Below are 16,259 nucleotides of genomic sequence, written 5' to 3'. Positions count from 1 at the left end.
GACTTCAATCATATCTCCCCTCAGCCGTCTCTTATCCAAGCTGAAGAGCCCTAACTGTTTTAGTCTTTCCTCATACGAGAGGAGTGCCATCCCCTTTATCATCTTGGTCGCTCTTCTTTGAAACTTTTCTAGCGCTGCTATATCTTTCTTGATATAAGGAGACCAGAATTGAACGCAATACTCCAGATTAGGTCGCACCATGGAGCGATACAGGGGCATTGTGGAATAGAACTTCAATACATCTATTGGGAAAATTTTACATGTCAAATTACTATAGATTTCTTAATAGAAATAGTAAAATTCATGCTATAAAATACTTGGTCATACAGATAGAACACAGATACCATATACAAATTAACTACAAAGTAGATGTACAGCAGAAATAGTATGTAGACATGAATGAATCTGTTTCATGCCAAACAACACTCTCCCCTGATTCTCCCCCCTCCCAGCACTCCCCCACATTCCTCCAACACCCAACACCCCGCACCCTACACGAAGATCCTCTCTTCCCACCACCCCACCAACAAGACCCCCTAAAAACAGTCCTGGGGGCTGTGGGTAACAGGGAGTAGCACCCCCCAGCCCTTCCCCATCCCTCATTGTAGAAGCCGACAAGAGGAATGCCCAATCCTTCTTGCCAGCAGGCTCGTCTCTTCAAAACTGACTATTTTTATAATGAATATTTCTGCTGCATGTAGCCAATACATAAATGTTGATTTCATTATGTAATTTAGAGCAGAAATTTACTTTGTCAGATCCTATTGTAAAATATTAACAGAATCTAAAACATTCAGATTTGGAAAATTAAATTCTGTTTTAAATATCTTTTGCAAATGCCATCCTTCAGTATTCAGCTCCTGATTGGTGTTTCTCCTACTTTGTCCCTTGTCTCTATGATTTGATGGCCAAGCTACTGTTCCATTGCTTAATTAAATATTAGGAAAAGTGGTGAGTAAAACCTCTGTCTTCTTCGCTTCACAACCAAGGACATAGCCATAGGTGGGCCTGGGTGGGTCCAGGCCCATCCAACTCCCCCAGAGGCCCATCCAGAAATGCTGCACACACAACATCCATCCCCCTCTAGGTGTCTCTGTGTTTGAGCGGTCTTGTAGCCATTCAACTGTTATATCCCTCCTGAGAAAGCATATTTTTTTGTGTAACTTGAGTAGAGGGAAAACAATGGTTATAGAGATGTACAAATGGTAACACAATATTTGTTGGAACCGGTGAAGCAAAGAGTTGCATATGAAGGAACACCCGCTCCAGTATACAGCTGAGTGAAATTGTATTCAACTTCATTGCCATTATTAAGAACAGTAGGAGCGGTCAGGGACTGAGAAGCAGCTATGATGGTCTCTTGTACAACCTCTGCTTAATATCACTATTAGAGCACTTAGGTTGTGGGTCTGAGCACTTATCACTATAATTTATGCACTTTTAATTGTTTATGTGAGGAAGGTGGCTATGAGATCAAGTACTGAATGAGTGTGTCCTGTGTTGGTTGAGAACATTTCTCACGAGAGTTCACCGGGAATGCTGGCATTTAGGTAGTTTCTTTTTTTCACTTGAGTTGCCGTCATGTTTAAAGCTTATTGTTGTGGACGCCTTAAATACATACTGAAGGGTAAGAAGACTAAGGGCTCCTTTTACTAAGGTTCGCTAGGGCTTTAACACGCGGAATAGCGCGCGCTACATTGCCGCGTGCACTAGACCTTAATGCCAGCATTGAGCTGGCATTAGTTCTAGAAGTGTAGCGCACGGTAATTTCCTGGGTGCGCTAAAAACGCTAGCGCATCTTAGTAAAAGGAGCCTTAAGACTGTTGCTTCTCATGTTATTTGTGTTGTTTTTGGTTTTTGGTTTTTTTTTACAGACCCATGATGATATGGGCTCTAAAGAATGTCTTGTAATAAGCCAAGTAATTGAGGTCTGTTTTTCTCCATTTTTACTTTATTATTTATTTGTCTCAGTTGTGTATATCTTAATGGTGGTCCCAATAACACTTACATAGCAGTATGTTTACATTGAACATAGTAGTTATTCATTTGCTCTTGGTAACATAGTAACATAGTAGATGACGGCAGATAACGACCCGAATGGTCCATCCAGTCTGCCCAACCTGATTCAATTTAAATTTTTTTAAATTTTTTCTTCTTAGCTATTTCTGGGCAAGAATCCAAAGGTCTAACCGGCATTGTGCTTGGGTTCCAACTGCCGAAATCTCCGTTAAAACCTACTCCATCCCATCTAAACCCTCCCAGCCTATCCTCCCCCAAAAGAGTGGTCTGTATGTTTTATAATTGTTAGCAAGAAAATTGCCATTGGCATCTTTGAACCTCTCAACGGCGTGAGTATGACCTTTCTTACAGCTAATCCATGCTATTCGGAGGTGTTATTTGTTTCATACAGCTGGAAAAGATGCCTTAATTCAGTGTCAAGTGGTCTTTGTTCAGATGTGTATTCGTGTGTCATTATATTATGTCATTTACCAACTGTGAAACATGATAAATGTTTTCCATCAATAAAACAATTTAGATAAATCCTCATAGCACACAGGATGCAAGAGGAACAGCTCATGTCCTCTTTAGAAACACTTTGAATTCTGTTTACAGAGCAATTTCAATAAAAGGAGATGAAAGCAGCTGAGAAGAGTAAAACATTTGTGTTATAGAATGAAAAAACCCCAACATCTCACAGATGTCCATTTGTGCAAATAATTAATCAAAGATATTAGTCATATATTGGCAAGTTTTTGTTCTTTGAAGTTACAATGGGAATTCCAATTGTTATAATAAACTGCCTGCAATTAACATGTCACAAAAATAGCACAAGGGGTTACACCATCCTCTGGATGAGCCCTTAACGCTCAGTAATGACTTAGGGCTCCTTTTATCATGCCGCGCTAGCGGGGTTAACGCCTGTGATGTTTCATCACGCGTTAACCCCCATGCTGGCCTAAAAACTACCGCCTGCTCAAGGGAGGTGTTAGCGGCTAGCGCGGCTGGTGGTTTAGCGCGCGGTATTACACGCGTTAAACCGCTAGCGCGGCTTGATAAAAGGAGCCCTTAATTAATAGAACTCCTCTCCATATTTCTTTATTTTAAGAAACAAATATATGCAAATTATTATGAAGGATAGCAGTAAATATGTATGCAGGGTTACCCCTTCCATCTAGCATGTCCTCCAAAATTTCTTGCCTCCTGAAAATATCTCAGCATTAGCGTGTGCTTATTAGGTGTTTCAGAAGATTATGCTGACATTGAATTATATCTCTAAGAACATAAAAATTGCTGCTGCTGCCCAGCAGTCCACTCACGCGGCAGCCCTTAGGTCAAAGTCTAGTGCCCTAATTGAGTCTAGCCTTACCTGCGTATGTTCTGGTTCAGCAGGAACTTGTCTAACTTTGTCTTGAATCCCTGGAGGGTGGTTTCCCCTATAACAGCCTCCGGAAGAGCGTTCCAGATTTCTACCACTCTCTGGGTGAAGAAGAATCTATCCCCTTTTAACTTTAGAGAGTGTCCTCTCGTTCTTTCTACCTTGGAGAGGGTGAACAACCTGTCTTTATCTACTAAGTCTATTCCCTTCAACTTGAATGTTTCAATCATGTCCCCTCTCAGTCTTTGCTATTTGAATGTCAGTGCTGTTATATATATATATATTTGAAACTATTTCACAGTAGTTCTATTATTAAGTTTCAATTTATTGATTTTGAGTTCACCTCATTCATTGAATTTATGTTTATATTTTTTCTCTTTACTCCTGTTTTGCAGTTAACAAAATTGTAAGCTTTATGTTAAATTGTACTTCCTGTATATTCCCTTGGGTGAATCTCTTCATATAGGTGGCTAAGTAACTGTGCTGTATCATGAACTTGTTACCTTTTGTATTCTTTTTCTACTAAAATCAATAAAACTTTTGAACTTGCTCCAGTCCCTGTCTCCAATATTTTAATTTTTCCCTTTCAACTTTTCTCCTTTTTTCTTTTCTGCCTCTGTCCACGCAAATCTTGCCCTCTTTCTCATCCTTCTCCTTTTAAAATTTTCAGCCACCTATCAATTTTCTATCTTCTCTTATTCTGTAGCTCTCCCATTTCCCATCTCATTCCTTTCCCAGCCTCCTATTTCCTTCTATCTCTCCTCCTCTCTCCTCTTGGTCCAACATTTTGGGCTCCTTTTATCAAGGCGCACTACGGGGGTTAGCGCATCGGACATTTCATCACGCGCTCGCCCCCGCGGCAGCCTAAAATCCTAACGCCTCGTCAATGAAGGCGTTAGGTACTAGCACGGCAGGCGGTTTAACGCGCGGTATTCCGCATGTTAAACCGCTACTGCACCTTTGTAAAAGGACCCCTTTACTTCCTCTCTTTTCTGTTGTTCTTCTTCCCTCCCCCCTTGATGCTGAACATTGAGATGGAAGGAAAAAGAAAAAAAAAGATGCTACATCTCTCTCTCCCTTCCACCCCCAGGCCTAACATTTCTTCCTCCCTTCCATTTCAAGATCCAGTTTCTCACCCTTTCTCTTCCCAACTTCCCCCCATCTCTTCTCTCCCCCTGTCTGTTTGCCTACCTCCCTCCCCTCAGGTCCACAGCCTGCAATAAAAAAAATGCAGCTTCAATTGTAAAGTGATGATTGCTATTTTTTCTGTGTTTTTTTTTCAAATTTACATCTGCTGTCCTTATATTTTGTACAATATTAGGGGACATGAATCACTGTTTCTGTGGTGTTGCAATGTATACAGAGTCCAGCTCCTTAGTGGTTCAGTTTAACTTTTGTCTACATATTTCTATTTAACCCCCCCTTCTTTTTTACAAAACCTTGATGCATTTTTTAGCGCTGGTCATGGTGGTAACAGCTCCGATGCTATGGTTGTGTAAGAAGGGGAAGGGGGGGTTAGTTTATGACTACATATTCCATACTGGGTGAAGGTATTTTCTGTGTTTTGTTTGTACGAAAGACATGATTATCTGTTAGCATTGACTGTGCAGGATCAATCTGTACTAGTCTGGCTTGTTTAGTTTTACAATGAGTGAGTATATAAGATGCTGCCTTTTCCTAGGTACACTCTTGTTGTGTGATGTGTGGATTGTTACTAAAAATCATGTTTTTCATATAGATGAATGAGGTGTCAAAAAATGATGGGCCCCGGGGGTCAAATATGTTAGGTAGGCCACTGAAAGTGAATGAAACGCCTCTCGTATGAGGAAAGACTAAAGTGGTTAGGGCTCTTCAGGCTGGAAAAGAGATGGCTGATAAGAGTATAAGTGCACAGTACAATATAATAATAGCTTATATTCCTCAAATACCTGTCAATTGAATGTCGAGCACAGAACAATTCAAGTTTATTTGTCCTTGATATACCACACTTTGTGGAATATCTATGTGGTACATTTCAGTGGCTATAGTTAGTGGAGTGGAGCCGAATGAGTGGAGGAGTTCAAGAATAGATGGAAAGGGAAACTACAATAATTTCATAAGAAGAGAGAGAGGAAGAGAAGCCGGGCAGGTATGCAGGGTGGCTTCCCGATACTGATCAAATATAGTTTCCATGTTTATTTACTGTTTGATATACCGACCATCAAACAAATTTCTGAACAGTTTAAAAATTGTCAAAATTAGAGTTTAAAAAAAGTAATTATAAAAATAAAAGTAAAATACGGTAACATAAAAACCAGACAAAGACAAAGATACGGACAAAGTTGATACAATAGGCACTGGGGGAGTGGAAGATTCAAAATTACATCAAAATCAAAATAAAACGAAGATAGGCAGGGGAAGGGAGAGAACATATAGGGGAGGGGAGGGGGTCGCTTCTTAAAAGCAGTTGTTTCTAACAATTAAAAATTGGAAGAAAAAGGATCTTATCCAGAATTTTGGTATGCATCTTGAAATAAAAAGGTTTTGGGAGAACTGATTTAGTCCTTAAGTAAAAATGTTTTGAAACAGTCAGTAGAGGGCTCTAATCCAGGATAGCATTTTCTAGGTTAACAAATTTTATGAGCACAAGTGTCTCAAAGTATCATGAGTATGAATGACTTTTCTAATACTGACACTTGGGTTCATAAAATCTGTTAACCTAGACAATGCTATCCTGGATGGCATTTAATAATTAAGGGCCAAAAGTAGCAGCTTCATTTCCTCAATAGACCATGGAAAGAAAGAAAGAGTTGCCATGAAGGGACAGTCCAAAGGTCCACCAAGCTCTGTATCCTGTTTCCTGCAGTGGCCAGCCCAGGTCACAAGTACCTGGGAAGACTCCAAAGAGTAAAACAGATTTCATGCTGCTTGTTCTAAGAATAAGCAGTAGATTCCCCAAGTTCATTTTGATAATTGCTTGAAGGATTTGCATATACTGGAGGCAGTGCATGCAAATCAATCTCATGCATATTCATCGTGAATAGCCTGAAAACCTGGCTTGGGAAGCACTGCACTAGGGAAACTGGCAGAAGGAGAATACCTTTTTCCTGCTATTTTATTTAGCTTTTGTAGAATGGCAACTTTGTCACGTCATATTGAGCTACAATGCATAAACCCAAGTGAGGGGAAGAGTGAACGTGTGTTGGGGTGGCATGAATAGAGTTTGCCAGACATTGTTTGGATGTTTCTGAGCAGACCTACTACAGAATGGGGAATAGACACTCTGGGTTGGGAGAGGTATAGAATTAACACTTTGGAAGTGGGAGAAAGCTCCAATATCATTGTCTCCCATATTGTGTTCCCTGCATTCTGTGCTAACTTGGCCCATAGTTCTGGCCCAGTTAACAGAGACTGTTCGGACCACATAGAACATTGTAGTGTTAAAATGGCTGAGGCAGCTTAACATGGGAATTTTAATGTGAAATTATTCTGAACTTAATTGATTTAATAAATGATACTTTTTTAAATGGCATCTGAGCTTAATGCAGGCAATGTAATTACAGGTAGCAGATAAAGGTGCTTGTTTTCAAAGCATACAGCTTCAGCACCCTGGGGTTATGGGTTCAAACCCACACTGCTCTTTTGTGACCCTGGGAAAGTCACTTAATTTCCCCATTGCCCCAGGTACATTAGATAGATTGTAAGTCTGCCAGGACAGACAAGGAAAGATGCTTGAGTGCCTGAATAAATTCATGTAAACTGTTCTGAGCTCTCTTGGGAGAACAGTATAGAAAATTGAATAAATAAAAAAACCTAATGTCTAAGTGCTTGGAAAACTAACCCCAAAGTGTTCTAGCCTGTTGATTCAAATACACTTTATTATATAGCAGCCCTAATTTGCTATGTCAGACTGACTACTGACGAACTTCCATTTCAAGCAGACAGAAAGAGGAATACAAATCTGTAAAAAGGTACCCTTCGCCCAGTATCACTGCAGAGTATTGGGTCAAGCACTTTCATAATTGTTGATACTTTATCAGTTAGCTCCAAGAAGCATCGACTGCAGCTCAGGTTATCCATATAAATGGCCAAAGTCTATAAATCCTGAGCAGATAAAACTGTGTAGAATGTTTTCTATTTGTATCTAACAGAAGCCATTTGTACTGTAGAATTCACATTTTACAGTGTAAGAATGGTGCTGCTCTTGCTTAGAATATAGTCGGAACTCCTGGGCTACAACCTAAGCAGTAAACCAACTGAAGCACAAGTTCCATTAGCCTTTCATATTTTTTTTATTGATAACCTGGGGCTAAGAAAGACTTATATAATAGATGGTTTCATGCTTTTAAACTCCACTGTTTGGTTTCATAGCCTAATGCATATATGTTATCCAGTAACACCGAGAAGCTTCAGAGACAAGTTCCTTAGTAAACTCAGCAAAGAGCCTGAGTACATAACCAGAGCTGTACCAAAGAGCACATATTACTATCCAGCCCAATACTAAAGTAGGCCACAGCTGAGCCTCTTCAGGCTCACACGACAACCCAATTGCTGTATAAAATATAGATTTAATAGTAATAAATAAAAGTCAACTTACATGTAATAAAGCCACAGCAAATTGGGTCAATGGATTACATACAGAGTAGCCGATATCTTATATGGATACGTCCTGGAACTTAAGTCAATCGGTATGCTACTTTTATACTCTAATAACTACCTGGTTAGAAATCACTTTCTATTGGATTATCACATTTGTCATTTCTTTTTTTTTATAATTCTTTATTGATTTTTAAACAAGAACAGTGTTATATAAATAAAAGAACAGTATATTATTGCATTCAGTCATAACACTAATATCTATATAGATAACAGAACTATCATTCAATAATTACATTATTTTGCATATAGTAATAACATAAGAACCAAGTAAATAATATAATATGAAACCAAGTTACCTAAAATATCATTATCAATATTTCCTCCCAACCACCCAACCCCCCCCCCCATCCTCCCTGGATGTGTAAAGATAAATAAACCAAGAAAAAAGTAAGACAAAATACAGTATTATATTTGTATAAATGTAGTCAATGGGCACCAAATTTTGTTGAATATTCCACTAAGTCCCCTCTACTGCATTAATTCATTCATATTTGTATATAGTACACACATTCACCCACCAGAAAGCTTTCTCTCAAGTCTCATTTTCAATTTTATTCTCCTACTAAATTTTATCTTTTTTAATTATTATCATTATCCCTCCCTTATGTGCTTTCCCTTTATGTTTATTCTTTTTATTTAAAATGTAACTTTTTCCCCATACTTTCCTCTTGTCTCCTGTTTCGTCAAATTTGTTTTTTTAACCTTGTTAGTATCATCCTCTATGACTCTGTTTTAACATTGTATTTTATTATATTGTACATCGCTTTGAATTTAGATGAAGCGATTAATCAAAAACTTATTAAACTTGAAACTTGAAACTTGAAACTTGATAATTTATTTTATCATGATTCTTCCAATTACTTGTAATCAATTGAATGGCTATACCTGTAAGAATTAAAAATAGACGACTTTTATACTTATCTAAAGTGGGTTTAACATGTAAAATTGTTCCACAAATTATAGCCTCATATGTTAATGGAATATTTGAATCTAAAACTAGATTAATTTGTCCCCATATGGATTTCCAAAATATTAATATAAATGGACAAAAATACAACAGATGATCCAGAGTCCCTATGTCAATATGACAATGCCAGCATCTATTAGACTTAGAACTATCTATTTTATGTAATCTAACTGGAGTCCAGAAAATTCTATGTAACAAAAATAACCATGTTTGTCTCATAGATGCTGACACTGTACATCTTATTCTCCAATTCCAAATTCGTGGCCAACGAGACACAGAAATATACTGTTTGATCTCGAAGCTCCAAATGTCTCTAAGACTATTTTTTGGCTTTTTATTTTGTCATTTCTGTTGATTGGATAGTATACGTATCGGTCATTGAGTCATATTAAAGCATGATGTTACCTGGTGCCATATATGGCTTTCCTATTTTCCCCTGACAATGCATTCTTAATACTAAGGTCAATAATTCCTGAGAGTGGGCCCCCTCCCTCCAAGGCTTGATTGTAGATCTGTCAGCACGTCTGTCAGCATTTTTCACCTCCTATTGATGTGACTTCTGGTTTGTCGTCCTGACCTGGAGTCATGTGGCTTGGTTTCCTTCTTGTGACCCAAGCTTTTCTTGGAAAGTCCTAGAATATCCAATGCTGTCATCGTCAGCAGATGTTTGCCAGTTTTTGGGTCAAAGATGAACTTTTCACAAAAACATATTATTTAGATCAAAGTCTCTCCTTGAGGACCGAATCCAGTCAGGTTTTCGGGATTTCCCCAATGAATATGCATGAGATCTATGTGTATATACTGCTTTCATTGCATATTTATTGGGGAAATCCCGAAAACCTAACTGGATTTGGCCTTTGAGGAGGGACTTTGGAGACCCCTGATTTAGACTGACAGGGAAAGATATTATTTTTTGCATTGTTCATCGGGTTTGTGTAAGTTCAATTTAAGCAACACAATATCGCTCTTAAATACTGCTTCTGGGGTCTCATAGGGGTCTTCACCTTCATTCATATGAAGGTCTTCTTCCTTATTCTCCCTCAATATGAATAATGAAAATATTATTTGGCTGAATATGAATAATGGGCATTGAGCTTTAGCATAACACATAATAAAAGAAGCAACATGAAGTCAGAGATTAAGTAGGAATTTCAATAGGAATTAGTACAGTAGACCTCTGGATTATGCATAATTCAAATTTAAATCACTATTCGGCCAAATGTGAATAATGTATTTAGGGCACTATTTGGGGCCAAAATCAAATCAAAAACAAATATTCAGTACAGTCCTACTCATAACACACCATATAAACATCAGGATCACTACCCATCCCTTAAGTAAGATAGTATAGTTAAATTCAAAATAGAAAAAAATGTTAATCAGCCTTATTTGGGATATATAAAACATTCTTGGCAAGTTTTGGTAGTACAGTGAGTCTACTGATGAGGGGTCATCAATGCCATTTTGAAGCCAGAAGCAGACCAGATGAGAGCAGAAGGGGGCTTATCCTGATCACTGAAAATCACCTGTGTGTAGGTCATGGGGGGGGGGGGAAGGGGAGGGTATTAGTCAAAGAGGTGGGGATTTGAGGAGATTTGGTACAACAGATCTGGGGAAAAGTGGGGGGCGAGTTTGATTGAGAGGAAAGCCTTACCATGGCCTAGATTCACTAAACACTCCAATAGTGTACCAATGGTCACTAAACCAGTTTGACTGGTTTAATGATCAACAGAATTTGCTGACCCGATTTTCAAAATGTCTCACTGTTTGATTTTCCATGCAGTCATACATTCTCCAACTCTGGCATGCAAATGACCACATTATTATTAAAATTAGGTCATTAATATTAAAATGACCCATTCAATTGCATCACAAAGGCATGCACTGACTGGTAAAACTGACCCAGGAACACAAACACAATATCTGCCCCATAAAAAAAAATGCTGTGCCATGTCATGATCCCCTCCCCTCAACAACAACGACAATGATCCCTCCAAAACAAAATTAAGGCAGGAGGGATGCCCACTCCCTTCTGCTGCTGCAACCTGCCCCCCCCCCCCACTATACCCAACCGCCCCACCCTGCCAGGAACCCCCATCCTGAAAACCCGTCCTTACAAAAAAAATTGGCAAGAGGGATGCCCACTCCCTCCTGCCTCAGCCTCCCTGGCTCGCCCTATATCCCCCTCTGAATATAGATGACAGCAGGAGGGATGTCTAGTCCCTCCTACACACAGGACTGCCACTTCAAAATGGCAGGCCTTCCCCTTTCCAGTGCACCCTGGGATGCACAGGGAGGGGCTTAAGGCCCTGATTGTCTCAGACACCTAAGGCCTCTTTCAGAAGAAGGGCCTTGGGTATCTGAGTTAATCAGAACCTTTGGCTCCTCCCAGTATATTCCAATCTAATCTAATAATTAATTTCTATACAACATAGCTAAAAAGTTCAATGCGGTCTACATAAATTTTAAAATACCATATAAAATGATCAGATTAGTTAAATACTAAACAGATGAGTTTTCAATTGCTTTCTAAAATCATAATAAGACTTGGAACACAATAACAGAGGTTTTAGTTCCCTCTCCTAGAGATCTGTTTGGTAGGCAAACAGACGATAGTGAAATTTTTTATACAGTCATCCTTTTATTGAAGGAAAGCTAAACAAGCCATGAGCACTTCGCTGATGTTTGAATTCAACTATGGAAAATGAACCAAAAAGGTAAGTGAAAGTCATACCAAAGAGAAGTTTAGAAGAAAAACACCCAAACTTAAATTGATTGGCTGGGAGGGGCCTTAGGTGTCTGAGTGTTTGAGGCAATCATGGCCTTAGGCCCCTTCTCATGCATCCCAGGATGCACCAGGAAGGGGAAGGCCTGACATTTCATCCCTCCTGTCATCTGTACTCAGAGGTATGGTGGTGGTTGGGGAGCTAGGGTGCTGAGGCTACCTAAAATAAAAAATAAAATAAAACTAAAAATGATTCTCTTCCATTAACTATCAGTATCAGCCATGCAATAATAGCTTCATCCAACAACCACTCAACCAAGCTACTTGTCCTTACAGCCCAGCAAAGATGTAACATAATTTCAAGTCAATACTGACTATACAAAACTGCAGATAACTCTAACATGCTACTGATATTTTGTCCAGAACCAATTGTACTCATAACCTATTACACTGCATCACTGCATAATTGCTTTATGTCATTTTCAAGTAAAATCCACATATCCCTACCTCCTCTTAAGCTACAATATATAAATATGTAAATGTATAAATCTATATGATAGGCTCAAATGATCACTGTAAACTTCCCTATACTCGTCATGTTTTGTTTTGTTTTTGGTATTGTAAATCGATTTGAACCTTTTTAGGCATAGTGTGATCCACAAATCAAAGATTAGATTAGATTAGACTATATCTCCCTTCAGCCATCTCTTCTCTGAGTTTTTGCACATAGAATAATTGTTCCATCCTCTCTATCGTTTTACTTGCCAAAATCTCTACCTTTTCTAATTCCACTATATTTTTTTGAGGTGCAGCAACCAGAATTGCACACAATAATCAAGATGTATGCTGAACCAATATTATATTGTTTTGTATGTCCCCTTGGATATCTGGCATTTGGAATGCTTGGTTGGATTAACAGTGTCTCTACTTTAACTAGTAATCATTCTATAATGCTACTAGCCATACACTGTGCTATACACATTATATAAAGGTACTTTGTCCTTAGTAGGCTCATAATCTAAGATTGATGTTTTTGTTTTCTTTGTACCCGGGACAACAGAGAGTTGTGTGACTTACACAAGGTTATAAGGAGCTGTAGTGGGAATCCCAGTTTGCCAGGATCAAAGCCCATTGTACTAACCATTAAGTTACTTCTCCACTCTGTTATTAGTATTTATTTATTCAATTAATCAATTTTCTATACCATTCTTCCAGGGGAGCTCAGAATGGGTTACATAAATTTATTCAGGTACTCAAGCATTTTTCTCTGTCTCTCCTGTTGGGCTCACAATCTATTTAATGTACCTAAGGCAATGGGGGAATAAATCAATGACTTGCCCAGGGTCACAAGGAGCAGTATGGATTTGAGCCCACAACTTGATACTAAGGCTGTAGCTTTAGTCAGTGTGCCACATTATCTCCTTTAAAAACCAATAGTGTTATGGCTGACCTCATCTGCAAGCAATCAGACTATGACAGACAGATGCATCTTCTAGCCTTTTTCTAGAAAGGGACAGAAGCTGCCAGAAATTGGTAAAATATAGCAATAGCATACCAAGGGGGGTGGGAGGCAGTCTGCCCTGGGTGCAGGTTGGCATTAGTGTCATGGTCTGGGAACTTCCCCTTCCAGCAGTGGCAGCCTCATCCTTTACAACTCACTGCTCTGCCAGTGTTGGGCCTTCCTTTCTACTAGGTCCTGCCTTCGTGGCAGCAGGAAGTAGGTGGGACCTGTCAGAGTAGCAAGTTGTGAAGACTGCCAACAATGAGAGAAAGAGAGGTGCCCATTGGGGAAGAGGGAGTAGAGAAATACTGCACCGTGCACCCGATTGGAGGGAAAGGTAAGGAAGAAAGCCATCCAGCCTACCCTGTATATAAGCCCCACCAATCTCCCTGCCCCCTCATAAACACTCCCTCTGACCTCCAACCCCCTGTCCATAAGCCTCCCTTACACATATTCTACCCTGCACAACAGCCCCCTCCCCCAATTTAGTCATTATCTGACCCCTCCTTCCTAAGGACCCCCCCTTTTTTTGCCTAGGGTTTTCTGAGTAGTATCTAGTGGTCTAGTGTGTCCCTTGAATAGGAATAATCCCCTATCACTCCTGCCCTTGCCAGTATCTTTCTTCTAAATGGTTCTTCAGCAGTAATCTCATATGACTATCACTAAGCATTATTTTTTTCTTATGAAGAAACATAATCTTATAAGGAAAAATGTCCTCTCATGGTAGTCCCGTGAGATTACTGTTGAGAAGCCTTTTTGAGGAAAGGTGCCAGCAAGAGCAGGTCATATCAAATTCATGTACATACAAGATAAATATATAAGGGGAGAAATTCTTGGGAGTAAAAACCTACTTTTCCTGTGAGACAAGGACTTTCATAGGGTTGGATAATACAGTATAGCACATTCTGTATTTTGAAATGTAATAGGTGTCCTTCAAAAATGGCATGCTACATAGAGGTTAGATTTTATGAAAGAAAAAATAAAAGAGGATGGCACCATAAGAAAGATAAATGAGTAAGAAACGTAGTATGACCTTTTTAAGAGGAAATTGATTTTATACATAGAAGAATGGATTTTTTTGTGGGCAGTGATACCTTTGTTTGGGCCAATAATTGTTAAAACTCTGCTAAGCAGCAAAGAGACAATTTTCAGAAGGTAGATAATAGAGCTGCTTACTTTGTGCCTGGCTTATTCTGTTGCTAGAGGTAATAGAATAGGCTGGCATGTACTGGAACATTCTTAAATAGAAGAAAAAAAATAATGGAACAAGAAGACAATCAGCATTTCAAGTCAACTACAAAAGAAGCACTGTACTGTATAAGCATGGTTTGTAAAGAAATTCAACCCAAGTGCTTTTATCAGCTGTAATGGATCAGACTTCATGATCTATCTGCATCTGTTGTACTTTGGACTTCTATCAAACTGCGCTAGCAGTTTTTAGTAAGGTGAATCACGCTGAATGGCCCATGCTGCTCCTGACTCTCATAGAGTTCCTATGAGCATCAGGAGCAGCGCGGGCCATTCAGTGCGGCTCACTACGCTAAAAACTGCTAGCGCAGTTTGATAGAAGAGGCCCTTAACCTTTGTGAAAATATAGTACAGAGGATAAAAGACTATACTTTCAATTTTTTAGAAGAATAATAATAAATTAGGGGGTAGTTATTAAACTGCATTGTGGAAGTAGTGGACATTATTTGTCCCTTAATGCATATTAAATGGCAATAACCTGTGCTATATTACTATAATACACAATAATTTAAGGTACCAAGGGATACACAGTAATGAGAGGTAAAGCATGCAAAACATCTCATTATTTTGTAAATTGAATAACACAGCTTGTGGTGAACACTGCAATCTGTGTTATTCCTGGAAAAAATAATACCAGCACAATCTGGTATTATTTTTCCTTCTCAATAAAAGGAGTTAAATCATAAAAAAAATTCCTTTGTGTCACTTTAAATCTTCAAATATACACAGGGTTTACTACATGGCTATTTTATCTCACCAAACAAATGATAGGAAATACAAGTATATATGTGATGTGCTCAAACTTTTAACCGCACCTGCACGTGAGGCCAAGGATTCACGGGAACCATCATTGCAACATCACGTTCCCAATTTATCCGTAAATTACCAAATTAAATTAAACAACCACTCTAACCAAATCCAAAAATCCATCAAACATGTTTTAAGTTAGTGGTTGTTAATAATTCCATTGAGTAAGACATCTGTAACAACTGGTGGTGACTACGATATGAAAATTCACTTATAAACCTGATACATATTGTCGACTCTTAGAATGTATGTCCACTCCTCAACTCAAGCTGAGTTTCACAGGATGCTTCTTCAGGAAGAGTGATTTGTTTAATAATACAAAACACAAATATAACAATATAATACACATTTATCACAAAAAATAATATTGTAATCTGTTTAAGCTTGATGGCATAATATAATAGAAAGCCGCAAATGACTCTGATATGAAAACAAATTGTATAAAATAATAAACACTTTCAATAGTGTTGATGCTATAATGTCCTGTAGTGTAATATAAGGACAGCATAGGCTATTAAATAACTGAAAATGAAGGAAAAAGCCTCAGACAAGGGCCCTCCCACCTCCACTGAAGTGGTTTACTAAAGGTGGTTGAGCGGTCACCTCATTGGCAAAAAACCTTCAATGAAATGTAATGAAATAAGAGCTTTATGCTGCGCTTTGCTAATAAAAAACAAAAGATAGAAGAAAAACTTTTCCACTTATCTTCGGCTGATCGGTACACCAATGGTGACCAGCATTTCACAAGTCTGCTGCCTCAGGGTGTATCCCAACCGATCAGACTTCTTTTAAATGGGACGCCAAAAACATCTCCCGCACAGCATAAAGCTCTTATTTCATTGAAGTTTTTTTGCCAATGAGGTGACCGTCCAACCACCTCGGTGGAGGTGGGAGGGCCCTTGTCTGAGGCTTTTTCCTTCATTTTCAATTATTTAATAGTCTATGCTGTCCTTATATTACACTACAGGACATTACAGCACATGAAAAACGCTGATTC

This window comes from Geotrypetes seraphini, chromosome 2 (genome assembly GCF_902459505.1).
Source record: "Geotrypetes seraphini chromosome 2, aGeoSer1.1, whole genome shotgun sequence".
Lineage (NCBI taxonomy): Eukaryota > Metazoa > Chordata > Amphibia > Gymnophiona > Dermophiidae > Geotrypetes > Geotrypetes seraphini.
Note: the sequence above shows the minus strand (reverse complement) of the source record.